Source organism: Dryobates pubescens, chromosome Z, assembly GCF_014839835.1.
Source record: "Dryobates pubescens isolate bDryPub1 chromosome Z, bDryPub1.pri, whole genome shotgun sequence".
In the NCBI taxonomy this organism is placed as follows: Eukaryota; Metazoa; Chordata; class Aves; order Piciformes; family Picidae; genus Dryobates; species Dryobates pubescens.
In genome coordinates, this window is record NC_071657.1 from 1,999,911 (window position 1) to 2,022,193 (window position 22,283).

A 22,283-nucleotide genomic window follows, 5' to 3' on the forward strand; every position below is an offset into this window, starting at 1 on the left:
GATCCCATCCCTGGAGATATTCAAGGTCAGGTTCAACAAGGCTGTCAGTAACCTGATCTAGTGGATAATGTGCCTGCTGACTTCAGGAAGGTTGGATTAGATGACCTTTGGAGGTCCCTTCCAGCCCAAACCACTCTATGACTCTATGACCTAGAGGGTCTTTTCTCCACAAACAAAGCCTGGTCAGGGATAGCACCAGAAAAACTTCATTTTGGTAAGTCTCCTCCTGACCCAAAAGGAAATTATCTTCCTAGAGGGATGAATGATGACTAGAGGATGCAAGACCAATAACAGACATCAAAGACCATCAGGACCTCCGACCTCACTTGCAGTTGAAAACCCATCATCCATGCCCAGCATTGAACCCCACAAAGCACCTGGGGACCTGCAGGCATGAGGGTCACGCAGAAACACACCCACAAATGAGTTTTACATGTTCTTTTGTTCTTTCTGGAAGGGTCCCTCATGTTCATCATGAAGGTCTTCTCCACCAAATATGGCTGCAGGGATCAAAGAAGCTCATGCCAGGCCACAGCAGCAGCTCAGAAGCTCTTCTCCTGCACCTCCCTGCACCAGCCAGCCTCTGCTTACACCCAAGGGATTAGCAGCCCCAAAGTTAACCATAATGAGAAAATGGGGGCAGGACTGCAGCTGCAGCACAGGGCAGCAGCATCAGCAGTTTCTCAGGAGAAACATGACAGCAGAGAGCTGTGAGAACAGCCTGAGAGTTGGAGTTGTTCAACCACCTTCTTGTGGCCTTTGAGTGCTTAAATGGGGCTTAGGAGACAGATGAGGACAGCATTGTCAGCAGGGCCTGTTGTAACAGGACAAGCAGTGGCAGTCTGAAACTAAAAGAGGAGAGGTTTAGATTAGGAAGAAATTGTTTACACTGAGGGTGGTGAGATGCTGGCCCAGGTTGCCCAGGGAGGTGGTAGGTGCCCTATCCCTGGAAACATTCCAGGCCAGGCTGGACAGGGCACTGAGCAACCTGATTGACTTAAAGATGTCCCTGCTGACTGCAGGGGGGGTGGACTAGATGACCTTTAAAGGTCCATTCCAACCCCAACCAATTTAGGCTCTGATGGTTGTACACCCAGATGGTATCTCACTCTAGAAAGGCCTTGTAGGTGGAAGCCTGGGGTGCCCATGCATTGCTGGTCAGATGAGGGCATCTGAGGGATCTTTATGACCCACCAATTGAGCAGCTGAGCTGAACATGTGACTGGAAAAGGCATTCCTGAATAAATTACACACTGTGAATGATCAAGGAAAACAGAACTCTATGCCTAGCCCCGAGTTACTGCCAGCACCTGGAGACTTCAGAGGGAGATGCAACTAATGCCAACATAACCACAAAACTCTGGAGGCTGGGGCAGGCTTTCCCTACTCATGCTACAGCTTCCTTCAGGGATTTTCCCTCCTGGAGCAACCCTGAGGGGAACAGAGAGGTTCCACCCCAACACGAGGGGAAACTTCTTTGCTGTGAGGGTGCTGGAGCCCTGGAGCAGGCTGCCCAGACAGGTTGTGGAGTTTCCTTCTCTGGAGACTTTCAAAGCCAACCTGAACACGTTCCTGCGTGGCCTGACCTCGGTGACCCTGCTTTGGCAGGGGGGTTGGGCCCAATGATCTCTGGAGGCCCCTTGCAACCCCCTAACACTCTGTGATCCTTTGTGCTTCCTGAAGACTCCCAGTCCACAGGGACACTGCTGCTAGTGAGCATCCCCACGTGCCCACAAAGTCCAGAAGCCCAATGCCTCCCAGCACCAGAAACAAGAGGGGACACCTGGCATTCAAGCCCCACATGTCCTCTCCCTTGGCATGGGACTGAGGCCTTCCCTACCACAATCACCCAAGAAAATGAATCCAGCTTTGCAGAAACAGAAGGCTGAACCCCTTGAATCATCATCATCATTTGCCCAACAGCAGCTCAGCTTTGGCTTGATGGATTTCAAATAGTTTTGGTCAAGTAGCTGCTGCCAAAATGCTGGAAAGAAAATGCTGGAAGTTCATCCAGATTCTTTTTTTTTGGGGGGGGGGTGGTATTTTAAAACAAAGGATTTGTACTTCTGTTTCACAGTGGCCTGTGCTAAACTTCCTCAGCTCTCCATCATGGTGTAAAATACCTAAATACAGATTTCTTTTTGAGTTGAACAAAGCAATTTTCACTTGATATTGCTTTGTTTTCTGTTTGGATGAAATGAAAATATCTACCTTCGTTGACTCCAGCCAAAAATCCTCTAACCTGCCACAACTACCTTCATTAACATGATTTTTCTACAGGACTCTCTTCAGTCATTCCCTGCCTCTCTTGAAGTAGAGAGCCTGGAACTGGACACAAGCTTCCAGATGTGGCCTCACCAGGGAAGAGTAGAGGGGGAAAAGAACCTCCCTTGACCTGCTGGCCACACTCTTCTTAATGGACCCCCAGACACCACTGGCCTTCCTGGCACACTGCTGGCTCTTGGTGTACTTGCTGTCCACCAGCACTCCCAGGTCCTCCTCCACAGCACTGCTTTCCAGCAGCTCCATTCCTCACCTGTACTGATGCAGGGGATTATGCCTTGCCAGGTACAGCACCCTACTCCTGCCCTTGCTAAACTTCAAGAGGCTCCTCTCACCCAGCTCCCAGCCTGTCCAGGTACCATAGTATCATAGTATCAGTCAGGGTTGGAAGGGACCACAAGGATCATCTAGTCCCAGCCCCCCTGCCATGGGCAGGGACACCTCACACTAGATCAGGCTGGCCAGAGCCTCATCCAGCCTGGGCTTAAACACCTCCAGGGATGGAGCCTCAACCCCCTCCCTAGACAACCCATTCCAGGGCTTCACCACTCTCATGGGGAAGAACTTCCTCCTCACCTCCAGCCTGAATCTCCCCACCTCCAGCTTCATTCCATTCCCCCTAGTCCTGTCAGTACCTGAGATCCTGAGCAGTCCCTCCCCAGACTTCTTGTAGGCCCCCTTCAGATACTGGAAGGCCACAATTAGGTCACCTCGGAGCCTTCTCTTCTCCAGGTCTCACTGACTGGCAGCAAAGCCTGAGGGGTGTCAGCCACTGCTCCCAGTACCATCACCAAACTGGCCGAGGGTCCACTCTGTCCCTTCTTCCAGACCATTCATGACGTTGAACAAGACTGAATCCAGGTCTGGCTCCATGATGTCCCACTGCAGCCTCTCCCACTCCTTTTCAGGTCAAACTGGATCTTGTGCATGACAAGGGGTAACACTGCTGACTTGTTTTTCCAACCCTCCGCCACCAAGCCCCTGCGGCGCTGCTAACCTCTGCTGATCCCATCAGGTGGTTTAACTGGAGAGCTTAGCCGTAAGCCCTGTCCCTGCAAGGAGGCACCAAGTTGTACCTGATTATTTTCTGCCCACAGAGGCTTTCAGACAGCACAGCTTCCATTTTCAGGAAGAAAATCAACTTTATGAATGGAGGGAACTCACCCCAAGGTGCGAGGTTTTTGTTGTTGGGCTGGTTTGGGGGTGGCTTTTTTTCCCTCTCCTGGACTTGATTTTATTCCTGCTGAAGCAGCTGTTAAATCCTGTTAACATGCATCAAATCCCTGTCTTGCTGGAAAAAGAGTTTGGCACCTTTAAAAGCTGACTGGCCTACATCTGCACCCAAACAAGCCCCTTCTGGGAAGGACAAGGTAGGGAAGGCAGAATCTGTAGAGGGAGGGAAAGGCAACAGGAGGGGTCTGGCAGAGGGAAGGAAAAATGAGATAGGAAACAGAAGAAACAGATAGGGAAGAACAAAAACAACGACAAAAAGGATGGGGAACAAAAACTGGATAGCAAAAAAGAAAGGGGATATGCAAAAAGAAAGGGATAGCACCAAAGGGAAAAAGGGGGGGCAGCACCAAAGGGAAAAAGGGGGGGCAGCACCAAAGGGGGAAAAGGGGGGGAGAGCAGCACCAAAGGGGGAAAAGGGGGGGAGAGCACCACCAAAGGGGGAAAAGGGGGGGAGAGCACCACCAAAGGGGGAAAAGGGGGGGGAGAGCAGCACCAAAGGGGGAAAAGGGGGGGGAGAGCAGCACCAAAGGGGGAAAAGGGGGGGGAGAGCAGCACCAAAGGGGGAAAAGGGGGGGAGAGCACCACCAAAGGGGGAAAAGGGGGGGGAGAGCACCACCAAAGGGGGAAAAGGGGGGGGAGAGCACCACCAAAGGGGGAAAAGGGGGGGGAGAGCACCACCAAAGGGGGAAAAGGGGGGGAGAGCACCACCAAAGGGGGAAAAGGGGGGGAGAGCACCACCAAAGGGGGAAAAGGGGGGGAGAGCACCACCAAAGGGGGAACAGGGGTGAGCAATAAGAACAAAAAAAAAAGGGGGGGATAGCACCAAGAACAAAAAAAAAGGGGGGGAGAGCACCAAAAAACAATAAGCAATAATAAAAAATGAAAGACCTTTTAAAAAAGGATAGGCAACAACCCTGCATTCCATATCAGGGCAGAAAGTGGCCAGTTTTCAGCCAGGAACTCCACCAGGCAGAGGATTTCAGGAGGAAAGGGAAGGCACGTGTATGCTCAGACTAGAAGGAAGAGGAGGGGGGTGTGGTGAAGAGCAGGGCTGCAAGCAAATGCATGCAGCAAGGGACTGCCTGGGAGGGTTACCAAGCCCAACAGGGTGAGCAGGGGAGCAGGAAAGGCAGTTCACAAGGGTTCCACTAGATCTTGCTACAAGCCTGTAAATCTTTCCCTGGGAGAAGGAACCATATTATTAACAGACTGGCAAGAAATCAAAGAGCAGCTTGGAGGGCCCAGGGAAGCCTCCTGAGAGCCAAGGAAACCTGCACTATCTAGGGAAGAGCAAGATTAGAATAATTAGGTCAGTTGGCGATAAGCCTGCTCAGGGCACACAGGCACGGGCGTGCTGCTGCCTGGATAGAGACTGGTGACGTCCCCAAGGAGATGAGAAACCCAGCAGCAACATGCCAGGGACACAGCAAAGACTGGTAGGAGAAAGCCCTCTCCAGCAGCAAACCACAGCAGAGCTGCTCATCTCAAGGTCTACATAGTGGTAGCTGCAGCAAGGGGAACTGCAACAGGAACTGGCTTGGATCAGCAATAGTATGGGCAGCAGAACCAGGGCAGTGATCATGTCCCCGTGCTCAGCTCTGGTGAGGCCACACCTCAAATACTGGCTTCAGTTTTGGGCCCCTCACTTCAAGGAGGACATTGAAGGGCTGGATCATGTCCAGAGAAGGGCAACAAAGCTGGGGAAGGGTCTGGAGAAGAGGGCTGGAGAGGAGCAGCTGAGGGACCTGGGGTTGTTCAGTCTCCAGACGAACAGGCAGAGGGAAGACCTCATTCTCTACAGCTCCCTGAAAGGAGGCTGGAGTCAGGTGGGGGTTGGTCTCTTCTCCCAAGTACAAGGGATAGAACAAGAGGAAACAGCCTCAAGTTCCAGCAGGGAAGATTTGGGATGGACATGAAGAAAAATTTCTTCATGGCAAGGGCTGTCAAGTCCTGGACCAGGCTGCCCAGGGCAGTGGTAGAGTCCCCATCCCTGGAGGGGTTTCAAAGCTGCGTAGCTGTGGTGCTGAGGGAGATGGACTAGTGGTGACCTGGCAGTCCTGGGGTAACTGTTGGACTTGATGATCTCAAAGGTCTCTTCCAAGAAGAACAATTCTGTGATTGCATGATATTAGAAAATTCCTTCACTCTGAGAATGGTTCAGCACCCACCAGCTGACCCAGGGGGGTGTAGCAAGTGGCCTGGGAGTCCAGGCTAACCTTCAAGAGAGGTAAAACAGTTTAACCTGAAGCTCAAACACACTGCAGTCACTGCCAGTCAGCAGAGCCTTCTGTGACAGGAGGTAGAGGATTGTCTCATTCATAGATTCACAGACTGCACTGGGTTAGAAGGGACCCTCAAAGGTCACCAGCAAGGGCACTACAGAGTATGTACACCCTTTTCCCTGTGAAAAGGGAGCCAGAGGCTTTCTGGGACTCATCTCTTCCTTCCTGGATGTTTTGACATCAGCTTGGCCTCAGGTGTCAAGGTCTTAAAAGAGCCCCAGCTATAGCTCCAGAGTGGAGCTGGACCAAGCTTACACCCAGATGTTTGACAGTGGACCAAGCAAACAGGAAAGGAAGACCAAAGAGGAGGATGTGCTCACTGCCCTGACCCTCCCTTCAGTCTTCCTCACCATCTGTAGTATGCAGCAGTCATCATCTGCCTCTAATTTGAACACCAACACCCAACCTCCAATACAGACTGTAGACAAAAAGCAGCTTTAGGGTCTCTCTCCAGATGGTGACTTGAATCAAACACGCTACACCCCAAAAGCTACTTGCTGAAGGTACTCCTTCACTGGTCTCTCCACAATTTCTTCCAAGCTGCTCCTCTGTTAGCACCTCACCAACATTCCTGCTTACTCCCACAACACACATCAGCTCCCTGGACAGCTCAGGGCAGCCCGCACAACCACCAACAGCAGAAGATGCTCTTGAGAAGCCCTGTGCCTTCAGAACACAGAGCTGTTCCTCCAACAAGCTGTGTTAATACCAGCAAGCTTCCCCTGCCAGACAACTGCTGAGTGCTCCACCAAGTATATGAGGTCCTTCAGGGATCATAGAATAGTTTTGATTGGAAGAGACCTTTAAGATCACTGTGTCCAATGATTAACCCAGCACTGCCAAGTCCACCAGCAACCCATGTCCACCACATCTATCCAGCTCTGAAGTCGTTCTAGGGATGGGGACTCCACCACTTCCTTGGGCAGCCTGTTCCAGACCCTGACAGCTCTTCTGGGGAAGAAACTGTTCCTCAACCTAAACCTGCCCTGGTGCAACTTGAGGACATTTCTTCTTGTCCTGTGACTTGTTACTATGGAGAAGAGGTCAACACCTCCCAGGCACCAACCTCCTTTCAGGCAGTTGTAGAGAGACAGAAGGTCTCCTTTCAGTCTTCTTTTCTCCAGGCTAAACAGCTCCAGTTTCCTCAGTCACTCCTCACAAGATCTGTGCTCTAGACAGAAGTACTTCAGTGATTGATACCAGTTAAAACCAATCTTCATAAAAGAAGAGCATCCCACAGACTCAACTGTCCTGTCCATGCTTCAAACAACCACAAAGTTCCTGCAGCCACCACAGTTCACTAGCCAGAAGCCAGGAGCTTCCCCTTAAAGACACACAAGTGTTTTTTCACACTCCTAGGTCATGCAGAAGACCTCAAGCACGATGGTCATCTTCATCCCCTCTCCTTAGCTTCCTGACAAAGGCTCTCATTTGGTTAGGGACACCAAGAGACCTCCAGCAGCTACAGCTGTTCTTGTCCTTTGAACCAAAGTCCACTGCTTTGTTCTTACAGTAACTGGCTAATCAAACCCATTGCTTCCAAGATGATTAGAACAGAACAGGAATAGGAATGGAATAAGACTAGAATAAACCAGGTTGGAAAAGACCTTTGAGACCATCAAGTCCAACCTCTCATCCAACACCATCTCATCAACTAAACCATGGCACCAAGTACCTTATCCAGTCCTCTTTTAAACACCTCCAGTGATGGTGACTCCACCACCTCCCTGGGCAGCACATCCCAATGGTCAATCTCTCCTTCTATGAAGAACTTCTTCCTAACATTCAGCCTAAACCTCCCCTGGCGCAGCTTGAGGCTGTGTCCTCTTGTTCTGGTGCTGGTTGCCTGGGAGAAGATATTCCTGCTAAGGCTTTAATCCACAGACAGAGATGCTCAGGAGACAGCTGAGTGTGGGTGCTGCAAGGACAAGGCTACAGCTTTGCACTCCCCTCACCAGATGATGTGGAAGAGACCCAAGAAGAGAGAAGCTCACTGCCAAGGGTCAGGGCTGGGCTGACCACTCAATGAGTGACAGAGGCTCTCCATGAATCCCTCTGCTTCCCCAAGGGAAGAGAAAGGGAAGAAGGGAGAGAGACTGAGGGGGTGGGAAAGAAACTCAACCAGCTGGGATGGAAAGAACAATGCCATGAAATTGAGACAAAGAGACACAAACCAATGTGGAACCCAACCCCTGATAGCAATGATGCCACCATTGGCACCACTGATGCAGGGGGCAGGCACTGGGGAAGTCCCAGACTGGACTCAGCAGCAGATGGGAACTGGATTCAAGATATGGATCCTGGAGCTGGATTCAGGGACACACAGATCAGGATCTAAGACAAAAGGCACAGAATCCTCCTGAGACACCAGCTAGTGAAGAAGAGGCTTGACCCTGGTGATCCCTCAGCTTTCTCCTGAAGATGCCACCCATGGGCTGCAATCCATCTCTTGCTGGGCAGTTGAAGGTCACCTCTCCTGTCTGCTCCTCCCTGCCCATGTCACCTGTGACTTCCTGCCCCCCAAGGTGTGGTACAAGCTGTGGCAGTGCCCTTGGTGTGCCCAGGATCAAGCCTTAGGCAGAGCCTCTCTGCAGCCAGCCCTTGGCAGGAGCTCTCCCCAACACTGTGGTCACTGCTTGGAGCAGCATCTGGCTGTGCAAACTTGCCTTGAGCTGCAGAAGGAGCCCCACTGAGCAGATATTGGGTTGGGAAGGGACACTGACAGAGCTAGCTCTGCTCTAGCTCAAACCAGGTCACACACAATGGACATATCTACAGTAATAAGCAGAGACAATTAAGGGAATAAGTGGGAAATTACATTCTGAAGCTTATTAACCTATGGAGAGAAAGAATGGGTTGCTGCAATGGATTGGTCCAGGCCAAGGGACTGGAGGAACAAGAAGTGTGATCTGACACAGGGATTACAAGAAGCAATATGCTGAACTTTCTGGGATTTCTTGTGAAAAATAATAACAAAAAAACCACGATTTACAGAGTCACAGAATTGTTTAGGTTGGAAGAGAACTTCAGGATCATTGAGTCCAAAAATTAACCCAGCACTGCCAGGTCATCACTAAACCATGTCCCTCAGCACCAAACCTACACGGCTTATAAATCCCTCCACAGATGGGAATTTGACCACTGCCCTGGGTCAGCCTGGTCCAGGACTTTGATGTCCAACCTAAATCTCTTCTGGTGCACAGTGAGGCCCTCTCCTCTTATCTTACTGCTTGACACCTGGAAGAACAGACCCCACCTCACTCTAGCTTCCTCTTCTCCAAGCTGAACAACCCTAGGCCCCTCAGCTGCTCCTCACAAGCCCTGTGGTCTAAGACCCTCCACCAGCTTTGTTGCCCTTCTCTGGGCATGCTCCAGCACTTCAGTGTCCTTCTTGGAGTGAGAGACCCAAAATTGAACCCAGTATATGAGATGCAGCCTCACCAGTGCGGAGCATGGGAGACCAGCCCCTGCTCTGATCCTGCTGGCCACAATGTTGCTGATCAAGGCTAGGCTGCTGGTGGCCTTCTTGGCCACCTGGACACATCTTGGCTCATCTTCAGCCAGCTGTCAACCAACATCCTCAGGTCATTTTCTACCAGGCAACTTTCCAGCCACTCTGACCCAAGTCTGGAGCACTGCAGGAGGCTTTTGTGATCCAGGTGCAGGACCCAGCACTTGGTTTTGCTGAACCTCAGCCTATTGACCTAGAAATTCTCAGATCTGACATTTACTTAGTACAGACAACTTAACCACCAGCACACCCTTCTCTGTGCCACCACATTTGTTGACTGTCAGAACAAAGAGATGGCTTTCTCCCAAAGTGTCTCCTTCATCCTTTCAACCAGCATTTTCCCTGTGTATGTATGGCTGGCACCACCAGGGCAGAGCCCCCTCCGTGCCCTTTCCTCCATGCACACAGCTCCTCCAGAAGGTAAGTAATGCAATGGGCAGATAAAACTTGCCTCCTGAGAGGCTACCACACCTTCTGCAGAAGCATCTGGCTGAACTGGATGGGTCTGATTCTAAAAGAGATCTTAATAAAAACAAGATGTAACTTCTGGGTCCTGGGGTTGATCAGCCTGGAGGAGAAAAAGCTCCAGGCAGACTTTCTGGTGGCCCTTCAGGACTTCAGGGGGCCTCAAAGAAAGCTGGGGACACACTTTTGAGGAAGGCCTGTTGTGACAGAGCAAGGAGTGATGGTTTGAAACTAAAAGAGGGAAATTCATACAGGTTGCCCAGAGAAGTGGTAGATACCCCATCCCTGGAACCATTCCAGGTGAGGTTGTCTGGGGCTCAGAGCAACCTGCTCTAATTGCAGATGTCCCTGCTGGCTGCAGGGGGGGCTGGACTAGATAAGCTTTAAAGGTCCCTTCCCACCCAAACCATTCTATGAATACAAACAAAAAAGGCTGAGTCTTGTAACCACCAGAGAAGTCCTTGCTCACAGCACATGAGCTTCCATAAGGTCCTGTCTGGAGTGACCAAGGTTCTACCAAAGGCTTGTGAAATCCTAAAATTCACCATTCACTCAAAGTCAGCCACAGCCAAGTGGGATCAACCTCTGCTGCACAGACCAAGACTGAGGACAGACCTGCTACCATAAAGCACCAGAGAAACAAGGCCCAGCCTTCAGCAACACATGGTCACAAGACGTTGTTCCCAGCAAGAGCCAACCCACGAGCCAAGGAGAGCTGGCTGACTGCCATGGAGGTAAGACCTGCCAAGCAAGGATCCCTTCACACCCACCCTCAGCAAGGATCTTGTAATACAGATCCTCACAGCAAGGATCCCATCCCATCCACCTTCAGCAAGGATCCCATCATCCCTGAGCATGGATTCCATCCCATCCACCTTCAGCAAGGATCCCATCATCCCTGAGTATGGATTCCATCCCATCCACCTTCAGCAAGGATCCCATCATGCATAACCTGAGCATAGATTCCATCACACACATCCTCACAGCAAGGATCCCATTCCATCCATCTTCAGCAAGGATCCCATCATGCACAACCTGAGCATGGATTCCATCACACACATCCTCACAGCAAGGATCCCATCCCACCCATGGTTCAGCAAGGACCCCATCACCCACACCCTCAGCAAGGATCCCATGACATACAAACTATGACAACTACTTGAGAAAAGACAAAATCTGAGCAAATGATATGACACAAAGACAATTCATACTCCAACAACTTGATAAAACAAAGGACTTAGAGCCTGTGTTGGAACTGCTTTCTGAGTTTGAGTCTCTGTGTTTTGGAGGGGACAAGAAAGGTTCTGGGGGGCTTGGGAGTGTTTTCATCTCTTTATTTTCCCTTCTCTCCTTTATAAAGTAGCAGAGTTGGCAGCCAGCTGTGCAGGCTTCCAGAAGAGGAGAACAATTAACCTGAAATGAATGCACTTGTTTGTAATATAGTACACGTCACGCCAAATGCCTGCAATCACTCAGAGTGGCAGAATCCAGTGACTTCCTCACTGAGCAGCAGCCTCTGAAAGGCCTGCAGAGAGCAAGTGATGCTTCCTCCCTGGTATTTAGCAGCTGGTTCAGCTCTACCATGAAAGGCAGGCCAGTCCTGGATCATCCATCAGCCACGCAGAGCTCTTTCATCAGTGCCCAGATGAGCAGCACTGGCAGCAGGACCAGAGCCACCTCCTCTCTCTGGTGAGGCTGTGCCATCAAATTACAACCATTTTTAGAGTCACAGGATCACAGAACTGTTTTGGTTGGAAGAGACCTTGAAAATCATCCAGTCCAACCTTCAGTCTGACACCACCACGGCCACTAAACCGCGTCCTCACGTGCCATGCATTTCTTGAACAGCTCCAGGGATAGTGACTCCACCTCCTCCCTGGGCAGCCTGTGCCAATCCCTGACCACTCCTGCAGGAATATCCAACCTAAACCTACTCTGGTGCAGCCTGAGGCCCTTTCCTTTTGTTCCACTACCTGAGAAGAAATTGATCATCACCTCACAACAACCTCCTTTCAGGGAGCTGTAGAGAGCCAGAAGGTCTCCCCTCAGCCTCCTTATCTCCAGGCTAAACAACCCCAGGTCTCTCCTCATAAGACTTTTCTCCAGACCCTTCACCAGCTTCTTTGGGCACACTCCAGCACCTCAATGTCCTTCCTGGGGGGTCCCAAAATTTAACCTGCTATTTGAGGTGCAGCCTCACCAGTGCCCAGTATGGGGGGGGCATGATCACTTCTCTACTCCTGCTGGCCATGCTATTGCTGATCCAGGCCAGGATTCTGTTGGCCTTCTTGGCCACGCTGCTGGCTGATCTCCACATGGCTGTCAACCAGAGAGCCATAGCATAACTAGGCTGGTTCCTAGAACTCCACTTGGCTGGGCCTGCCTGCCTCTCCACTGCTCATGCTGAGAGATGAGGAGCAGAGCAGGCTGAGAGATGAGGAGCGGAGCAGGAGACCTGGAACTGCTGCAGGCCTGGCAGCAGGTCCCCCTTGCTGTGTTACTATCCTCCTGGCAGAGGGAAAGCTGCAGCTTGACGGCGTGCGCTCCCCTCCCCTGCCCTTCCCCACCGACACGTGCGGGGAGGAGGCGGACAGGCTGCTGCTGAATGGAGCCAGCGTAAACTGGAGGTGCTCAAGGAAAACCTCAGCAAAACCAGAGAGGGATGACTGTGCAAACCAGAGCAGGAGAAAGGCTGAGTCACTTCCTCCCCCACAGCCCTAAATAGAGAAGCGCGTAAGGAAAATCGTTCTCCGAGACGACAAAAAAGGAAGAGAATCCCCAGATCAGAAAGGAAAAAGAACAACACAAAGCCAACAATAAATCAAAGTGCACTCAGTGACAGGAGAAAGGAAGGGAGAGAAAAGGCAGCCTCATGCTGCAGCTGTGCAGGAAGGGCTGTCAGGAGTGGAGAGGGGCCAAGCATCCTCCGCAGCTCCTCTGGCAGCTGGGGCTTTGCTAATCACTTTCAGCAGCAGCTCCAAGGCAAGCTCACCAACCGTCAACAATGCAGAACAGCCACAGTGCTGCTGCCTCATCTCCTCCAGGCAATACTGCCGGCCACCACCTCAGTCTTGATGGGAAATGGCAGTGAGCTTGGGCAGGGCACGGCCAAGCTTTGGGGAACAAATGTTATCCACCCCACAGTCTGAAAACTCGGTGTCAGCTGCTAGGCACCAGCACCTGAAATACCACTGTGAGAAGCAGCAGAGTCACAGAATGGTGTGGGTTGGAAGGGACCTTCAAAGCTCATCCAGTCCAACCTCCCTGAAGTCAGCAGGGACATCTTCAATTTAGAGTAAGCTGGTCAGAGCCCCAGACAACCCCACCTGGAATGCTGCCAGGGATGGGGCATCTCCCACCTCTCTGGGCAGCCTGGCACAGGCTCTCACCACCTTCAAACATTTCTTCCTTCTCTTCATTCTGAATCTTCCTTTTTTAGTTTCAAACCATCACCCCTTGTCCTGATATAAAGTCTGCCCCCAGTGTTCTCCTAGGCCCCTTGAAGCGCTGAAAAGCCACAAGGTCTCCCTGGAGCCTTCTCTTCTCCAGGCTGCCCAAGGCCAACTCTCTCAGCCTGGAGCCTCCCAGCAGAGCCCTTCCAGCCCTGCCAGCATTGCTGTGGCCTCCTCTGGCCCTGCTGCATCAAGTCCCTGTCTGTGCAGTGCTGAGAACTCCAGAGCTGGCCCCAGCACTGCAGGTGGGGTCTCAACAGAGCGGAGCAGCAAGGCAGAATCCCCTCCCTGGACAGTAACCATCCATCCCAGCAGGTTTACAGCAAGGCTAAACTCTTAAGCTGGAAGTTCCTTCTGAATGGTGGAATACTGGCAGAAGACTTTGGAGGCAGCCCTTCACTGCAAGCTCAGTGGTCTCACATAAGCACAGTCACAGAATGGTGGGGGCTGGAAGGCACCTCTGGAGATCACCCAGTCCAACTGCCCTGCTAAAGCAGGGGCACCCACAGCAGCTTGCCCAGCAGCACAATGGCCAGAGGAGTTTGGAATCTCTCCAGACAAGGAGACTTCACAACCTCTCTGGGCAGCCTGCTCCAGGCCTCCAGCACCCTCACACCAAAGAAGCCATAGCACAGCAGCATAGATAGTCTGGGCTGGATGTGACCTTAAAGGTCATTTGGCATCATTCCATCACACTCTCCCTGGATGTAACCCTACAGCCATCTCCTCCTGCCCCACCTTCAAAACAATTTGGGTCACTTCCTCTAAGAAGATATAGTGAATTACTGAAGGTACTTCTGAGTTAACTGACAGGGCTACGATGTCCTGCCCACCACAAAACACTGCACCAAGCATCTGTAGAGGCAGAAGCAAATGCTCTGCTGCCTGTGCCAGGCCAGCACTGGGAATGACAGAGCAGGGATGCAGGGAGGGATGGAAAAGTTGCCATTCTCCAAAAGAGCTTTCCAGAAGCCTGTGTTTCACTGCAGAGCTGCTGTCAGGATGCAGAAACTGCTGGTCTCAAAAGAAAGGGAAAAAGCTGTTGAATGGAACCATCCATCACCTCATCATCGCTGGCTCCCTGCAGCGTTTCAGCCCCACTGTCCACACCTGTGGTGGTCTTCTCCTGGAAAGCCATCTGTAGCCAGCACAGTGAGACCCCCACAGCCTCTGAAAACTCCATCTACTAGCTGACAATGATGAAACATGCACGTGGCAGGAGAAAGAAACCGTTTCCACGTCCTGCTGAGAAACCTGCAGCTGCACAAATTACTGCTGCAGGTTTTAACCTTGTCGGCCTGGCTTTCCAGAGCAGGAGAAAAATGCAACAGAAGATGCCTCCAAGCTGGGAGGAAACGTTCCTCAGAGCACTGGTACGCCCTGATTTGAGGGAATACAGCTCCCCTGGGCACAGGCATCCACCCCTGCCTCTTCCCACCGTGCAAAGCAAACACAAAACACTTCCCTCTTACAAAATGCCAGCTGACAACCACCACACAGCTGACAACCACAACCCTTCCCACTTTCTTCCCCTCTCTTTCCCTGACACCCACACCTGACGGTATTTTTGATGGCATGTTATTAAAAAGCCCCTCTGGCTTCATCACAGCTGGCCATGGCATGCAGGAGCCTCCCAGCCCACGGGGTTTCCTTCTAGGTGGGTGACGCCAGCTGATGCCAGCACCCAAAAGCAAAACATCTGCAGCTCAGTGCTTCAGGATGGCCTGGCTGGACCTACAACTACACCACAGTCCCATCAGTGACTGGAGCACACACTTCTCTGCAGGACACAAAGAGTCATTTGAAGTTCAGCCCCATGATTACTCCTGCAAAGTCCTCCATGAGCAAACACCTGTGTTCCTGCAGACCTGAAAACCCTTCAAAGCCACCTGTAGGAGGCTGGTGGCTCCAAAACATCTCCACAGACCACATGAGAGAAAGGAGCAAGCCATGGCCAAGCCCAGGTCTGCAAAGCAGCTGCTCCAGCCCCTCTCTCACCCAAGGCTGTGCCACCCACGACCAGCTCCACAGTTGGCAAAGCTCTGGCTTCACAAACAAGATGCTCATTGCTCGTGACAGCTAAGACCTGTGAAACATCTATGATGAGTAGCTGCTCTAGCTCAAAATCATTGTGCTTGCACAGACAGACTTGCAAGATTTAATCAACCCTTGGGGGTCATACCTACTTACTTGCAGAAGACCTTCTCAGTGTTAGCCTGCAGACAGACTGGGCACTATCCCTGCTGTGTGGCACAGCACAGCTGGTCACTGGGCTCTCCTGCCATGCCACAGCCACCCATCCTACCCTAACCCTAACCCAGCCACTCACCTCCCACACCAGCTACCACCCAACACAATAGGCAGTGGGGGGATGGCAACAGCTTGGTTGCTTCTCCCAAGCTTCTTCCAAAGTCCCAGTGAATACAAGCCAAACAACAAAGCCCCTTCAGGATTTCAGAAGTTCAAAAGCCTTTTCCAGAATTAACTATGAACCCTGCTCATGGATCCTCATCACAGGGGGGCTGGGGAAGCTGGAAGTAGCTCTGTGTCTTCTGCTTTGGCACAAGGCAGGCTCCAGACGTTGTGAAGCCTTCCTGGGGTGGCAGAGGCTGTACAGACCAGTCCCAGCAAGCTGGGCCAGCTCCAGAGGAACAGGGAAGGTTGGTTGGGGTTTTCTTGCATTGAGTAAAATTAAAATCACTGGTGAGAAGCAAGAAGTTTGTGGGCACTTGTGTGTACTTTCAGGTCACCCAAGCAGGATGTGACATCAGGGGATGCGGCACACTACCCAACTGCCCACCTCCGCTCCCCATCCAGGCACATTCCCATCATGGATGACAAGTCATGCCACCCATAACCCTCTCTATCCTACCACCTGACAGATGCAGATGATTTCCACCACCCCCCAGTGACATGGTGGATGCAATCCTACTGGTGGCCACAGAGGAGACACCCTCAGTAAATTGCTGCACGTTACAAAACACTCCTGAGGCAGGCTCCCAGCCAACAGGTACAGCAGGACTTGGTCTTGCAGAGGCAGAAGTTTAGTTGTGTCACCACAGCTTCTCCTACCACCTAATAAACCAGATTTTTCATCTCCAGTGCCTCATATCCTAAGTGCCTGGGGGACAGAGGAGGCCCAGGGTTGTCTCTGCAGGAAAGGAGACATGAACGACACCCGGTCTTAAGTAAGCAGGACACTGCTTCTAGGCAGCGTGTGGTCTCTGAAGAGGTCCATGGACTTCCTCAAAGGAGACTAACTCAAAACAGCAATCACATCCCTACAGAGCCACCATCCCAATTCCTGGCCACTATTGAAGGAAGACTGATAATGATGATGCAGAATCCAGCAAGACAAGACTGACCACAGCATGGCCCAAGGCAGGCATGGAAGAAGCGAAAGCTCTCTTTCCCTCAAGACCAGTTGAACTTAAAGTTAAATCACAGAATCACATCAATACATAATGGTGGGGACTGGAAGACACCTCACAAAATCATAGAAATGTTAGGGTTGGAAAGGACCTCAAGGATCACCTGGTTCCAAGCCCCCTGCTGTGGGCAGAGACACTTCACACAGGTCGCTCAGAGCCACATTCAGCCTGGCCTTAAAAACCTCCAGAGATGAGGCTTCCACCACCTCCCTGGGCAACCTGTGCCAGATCATCCAGTCCAACCCCTCTGCTAAAGCAGGGGCACCCACAGCAGCTTGCCCAGGATCACAATGATCAGGTGGGGCTGGAATCTCTCCAGAGAAGGAGACTCCACAACCTCTCTGGGCAGCCTGCTCCAGGCCTCCAGCACCCTCACAACAAAGAAGTTTCCCCTTCTGTTCAGATGGAACCTCCTGGGTTCCAGTTTGTACCTGCTGTCCCTTGTCCTGTTCACTGTCCAGAACTGGACACAGTGCTCCATATGTGGAAAGGCACAAAAGTTCTGAGAACATCTGATGGCATCCCCCTTTCAGTCTCAATGGAGCAGAAAATGGGTATTTCTCCTAGGACCAGCAGGCAGGCAGCAACGTTGTGAGTGCCTGTCTGTATATTTACCTCTGTGCACACACACCTGTACACACACAAGAAATGGCAATGGCCCAGGCTCTCAAACAAACACACAATCACTGGGCAGCTACTGCCCCTTCATTTGGGGTGACTCAGTACTGCACTCATTAAGCTCAGGTAGCAGAACTGCCCTCAGGAGTTTCACAACAACATCCCAAAGCATTTATGGAGATTACTTGCCCACAAACCTCAACACTTCCACATTTTCAGCACACCAACACTTCTCCTTGCCCAGACTCTTCTCTTTACTTTCCCAGACTCAGGACTTGGCCAAGCTCTTCTCAGTGGTGCCCAGGGGCAGCACAAGGGGCAATGGGCACACACTGGAACCCAGGAGGTTCCATCCGAACAGGAGGAGAAAGTTCTTTGTTGTGAGGGTGCTGGAGGCCTGGAGCAGGCTGCCCAGAGAGGTTGTGGGGTCTCCTTCTCTGGAGACATTCCAACCCCCCCTCCCACCATTGTGCTCCTGGGAAAGCTGCTGGGGGTGACCCTGCTTCAGACCAGATGATCTCCAGAGATCCCTTCCAACCTCCCCCATCCTGTCATTCTGTTATTCCCCAATGTGACAGAGCTATCCCAAACACACTAGTAGCCTGTTAAAGCTGAAACTTCAACAGTGGCATATGCCATGTACATGTTGTAATACTTCTGCCAAACTTAAAACCAAGAAAATGATTAGCAATATTTAACTGTTCTATTGAACTAGTCAAGAAATATGCTAAATGTACCCCAAACAGCTTATCTGTTGCCCACAGCTTCCACAGAAACCACAGGGTCTTACTATGCTGTCAGACAGAGCTCCTCACAAACACACAGGACCCCAAAAACTCCCTTGAACCGCAAGAACACAAAACTAAATGAGGTCCAGGAGGGCTTTCTTGCCACTCTGCAGAGACCTATGGCCAAAACTACCACATGGTCACACTGCTCCTGCTGCAGTCCTGCAGGAAGCCAGGATGGCTGCAAGAAGAAACAGGAGAGAGAAAACCAAAACAAAAAGGAAGAAGAGAATCAGTGCAACAAAATCTGTCCTCACCAAGAGATCACTGAAGTGTGAACTCAATAGAGCACTTCACTCCCAAGTGAGGATGCTCAGAGAGCAAAAAAATAAGAGCATTTTTCTCTTCCAAGAGTGAAGGAGTGAGTGCTGAAGGAGGAACATCTGGAGATAAAGCTCAGCACCTTGCCATCTTCCCTTCCACACTCTGGATCAAGGGCTGGCAACTATGAAGGATGCTTTCACACTTTGCATATCTCTTTTCACAGAGCTCGGGAGCCCTTCACAGACCATTCCCATCCCACTTGTGCACAAGGCTGACTCAGCTATGAAAATAAAGTGCCAAAGCAAGCCAAGACCCTCAGGTAGCTCACTCCCCTCCCACATCCTCCTGCAAAGGCAGAACTGATGTTCAACTCATCTCCACAAATGGTTTCTCTGGTCTCCTATTGGTTGAGGAGCTCCTGGGTGCTGGTCTTTAGCCTCCAGCTCACCTAAGACAAGTTGCACTTCTACATCACCTTCACTATCCCACCTCCTGCATCTCTGCTTTCCTTTAAAGGGCCCTGAGCCCTTATAAATTATTTTTAAAATGCTTCCTAAGAGCTGGACAAGTCCCAGAACACCTTGGCCATGACACAAACTGACAGAGCCTTCTGGTACAGCACCCAGTTCACAAGGAGGGCTCAAACAGTCCTCAGAGGGAGAGAGTTCTACACACAAGCACAGCCTGAGCTGCCCCAAACAGCTCATCTCTCAGCCAAAGACAACACACTTAGCATGGGGAAGCCACAGCCTACAAATTTCACTCAGGGCTCAAGGGAATAAAATCCAGTGCAAGGTTTTGCTCTTGGACCTCAAGACCTTTGTGGTCCTTACATGGAAAAACAACAAGAATCAAAGCAACACAATGCCTTTTCTTCCCCCCACTCCTTGGAGAAAGTGTGAATATTTACTTGTCATGGTCACAGAAACCATAAGCAGAGTGGGATGTTTCCCTCTTCATCCCATGTGGCACCCTGTGCCAGCACTTGGGATGGCTGGAGGATGGTCCACCATGAAAAAGATTTTGGAGAGGAAGGACTATTAAATCACCTGTTTTCATTTCGCTATGTTAAGGTTGAGAGAAACAATGTGGAAGCTCAGTCTGTCTTCTCCTTCCTCCCATGTATTTCACTTCTGTTAGCAAGGCCATGACTTCAAGCTTCACCCTATACCTGCCTGAGTGTTGGGGGAAGAGTAGCATGGATTACTGGAACAGGAGTGAAGGTGGCACAGATGGACACACGACAACAGTCTGTTTCAGAGGAGCCACCAGGTCTTCAGAGGGGCCCAAAGCACTCCAGCCCTCCTCACCATGCTGGATAACAGGACCTTCCCCTTTCCAGTCTAATGGGATTGCTACTTCATCCAGTGTAGAATCTTACTGGTGTTGGGGGAAGGGGTCTCACCTCTTTCAGAGGAAGGTGACACGGGGAACAGCCCTGGGAGCTGAATCTTAGGTTCATTTGTATGGGGAAACATAAATAAATAAATAAATAAATCCAGGCACTGGGATGCAAGAGATAGCCAACAACTGTGCCTTCAGATGAACAGCATTACTGGGGGCAGCTGCAGCAAAAAAAAACCATGTCCCACAACTGCTGGCTGCTCCACTACCACTAGCATCTGTTGTCCCCTGCTGTCACCCACGGTCCCCAAGACCACGTGCAACCAGAGTGACTCGGCAGGAAAACGATTAATCATAGAAAACAATTAAAAAAAACCCAAACAACCCAAACCACACACCAGTAAAATTTAATCCCTGGCGAGTCCCCATTTGCTACACCCAAAAACCCAACCCTGCATCAAGAACGAGGAAAGCACTCCCCAGGAGGTGGGAGACGCTCTCCCCCCACCTCCGGACCACACAGCAGCAGACATCCCACCAGGGGATGCTCCCCCTCCCTGGGAAAGATGCTCGGGGTTAAACCAGGTGGTACCTTTGTGCCCGGGCACGCTGGCACGGCTCTCAGCCTCCCACCCCCAGCCCTTCGCCGAGCACAAACCACCAGCAGCTGGAAAGTGCAAGGGGGAGAGCGATGCGCGGCGCTCATCGCGACAGGGACCCGCCGAGCGCTTGCATCCGAGGCATTCCGCTCTGCTGTTTTTGTGCCTGCGGAGGAGAGGCGAAGGCAGAGGCCAACGCTGCCCCTTCGCGAAGGCGAACGAAGCGGTCCGGGAAGCTTCGAGAGGCCGAAAAGCCAGCCCCAGACCTCCGGAGGCCACCCCCACCCCGGCTCCCACCCTTCCCGCCGCCCGCCCGGGCGAGGAGAGGGGAAACAACCAGCGAGGGATGCTCCACGTCCACCCGCAGATCGCCAATGGAGGCATTGGGGGGGGGGGTGGGGGGGGTGGGAATCACCCGAGACGAGACCAAAACCAGAGGCCAAAATCCTCGTCCAGCCTCCATCTGCGAAACATTAACCCCCGCACCCCCAGCCCAGCCCGGGGGCGGCCCAGCCGGCCACGCCGCTCGCAACCCGCAGCGCAGCCGCTAGTGGGTTGCTGATTATTTCTGAGGGAAACAAAAGGCGGGACGTGCCCCCCCTTCCCTTCCCTTCCCTTCCCCTCCTCTCCTTCCCTCCCCTCCCTCCCTCCCTGCCTGCCTCCCGCCGCCGCACCGGCTGCTGTGTCATGGCCCCCCTCTCCCTCCCTCTCGTCCCCGGCCTTACCGTGCTGCGCTGCCGGGCGGTGTCAGACCTCCGCCGGGAGGCTCATGGGCGCCGCGCTAAGGGGACGAGGGTAGGGAACAGGGACACACGCACACACAAGGGGAACCGCCCGGGAGCAGGCACCCGGCTCCGACTCCGGCTCCGGCTCAGGCGGAGGGGGACGGGCCGGGGCGGCCGGAGAGTGACGCGGCCCGCCCCGCCCCGCCCGCCAGGGTCCGGCCCCCTCGCTCCCCCTCCTGCCTCGTCGCCTCCTCCGCCGCCGGCCCTGCCGGGAGGTGTAGTCCGCGAACCGCAGACCGGCCTGGCCGCCCGGGAGGGGCGGTGCTGGGGGCTGCGACAGTCTGGGGGCGTGTGGGTGTCTTCCTTAGACCCACCGCAAACAAGGCAGCCGGGGGGCGGCTGTGGAACCGGCCGGGGTTCAGCCTTTGTGTTGTCGGGTTTTGCTCCGGGGTTGAATTCCCGTTTCTCAGGGAATCACGGAATGGTTTGGATTGGAAGGGACCTTTAAAGGTCATCGAGGCCAATCCCTATGCAGGCAGCAGGGACATCTGCAGCTAGAGCAGGTTGTTCAGAGCTCCAAACAACCTCCTCTGGCATGGTTCCAGGCATGGTACCTCTCCCCCATCTCTGGGCAGCCTGGGACAGGCACTCATCACCCTCAGTCTCAAACATTTCTTCCTTCTCCCTGCTCTGAATTTTCCTCTTTTACTTTCAAACCATCACCCCTTGGCCTGTCACAAAAGTCTGTCCCCAGTTTTCATAGAGGTCCCTTGAAGCACTGCAAGGCCACCAGAAGGTCTCCCTGGAGCCTTCTCTCCTCCAGGCTGCCCAAGGCCAACTCTCTCAGCCTGGAGCCTCCCAGCAGAGCCCTTCCAGCCCTGCCAGCATTGCTGTGGCCTCCTCTGGCCCTGCTCCAACAGCTCCCTGGCTGTCCTGTGCTGAGGACTCCAGAGCTGCCCCAGTGCTGCAGGGGGGGTCTGAGCAGAGCACAGCAGAGGAGCAGATCCCCTTCCTTTCTCCCACTGGACATTTTTCCTCTGTTATCCTGTCCTGTCAGGCTGCAACCTTCTGTATTCAGCCTGAGAACCACATCCTCGCCCACCCCTCTGCCTCTTCCATGGTCAGGCAGCATCCAGCCTGGCTTTAAGGAGGTGGGTTTTAAGCTGAGATGAAAAGAAGGCAAGAGTTTCCATACAAGTCAAGAGTTTTCCTATGAATTGAAGATTTCTATATAAACACACAAAACTCTGAGTTGAGAAATGTAACAAATGGGATTTAACCACCTTTT

At 52.3% G+C, this 22,283-nt stretch overlaps 1 protein-coding gene across 2 annotated transcripts in view; it reads right to left on the reverse strand.

The window, feature by feature from the left end:
* Positions 1-21,139, reverse strand: part of CTIF (cap binding complex dependent translation initiation factor) — a 218,403-nt gene extending 197,264 nt beyond the window's left edge. For both annotated transcript variants that reach the window (XM_054179023.1, XM_054179022.1), the window contains exon 1: positions 20,996-21,139. The gene's annotated coding sequence lies outside the window, so the exon portion shown is untranslated. The remainder of the gene's footprint in view (positions 1-20,995) is intronic.
* Between the last annotated feature and the right edge of the window lie 1,144 nt (positions 21,140-22,283).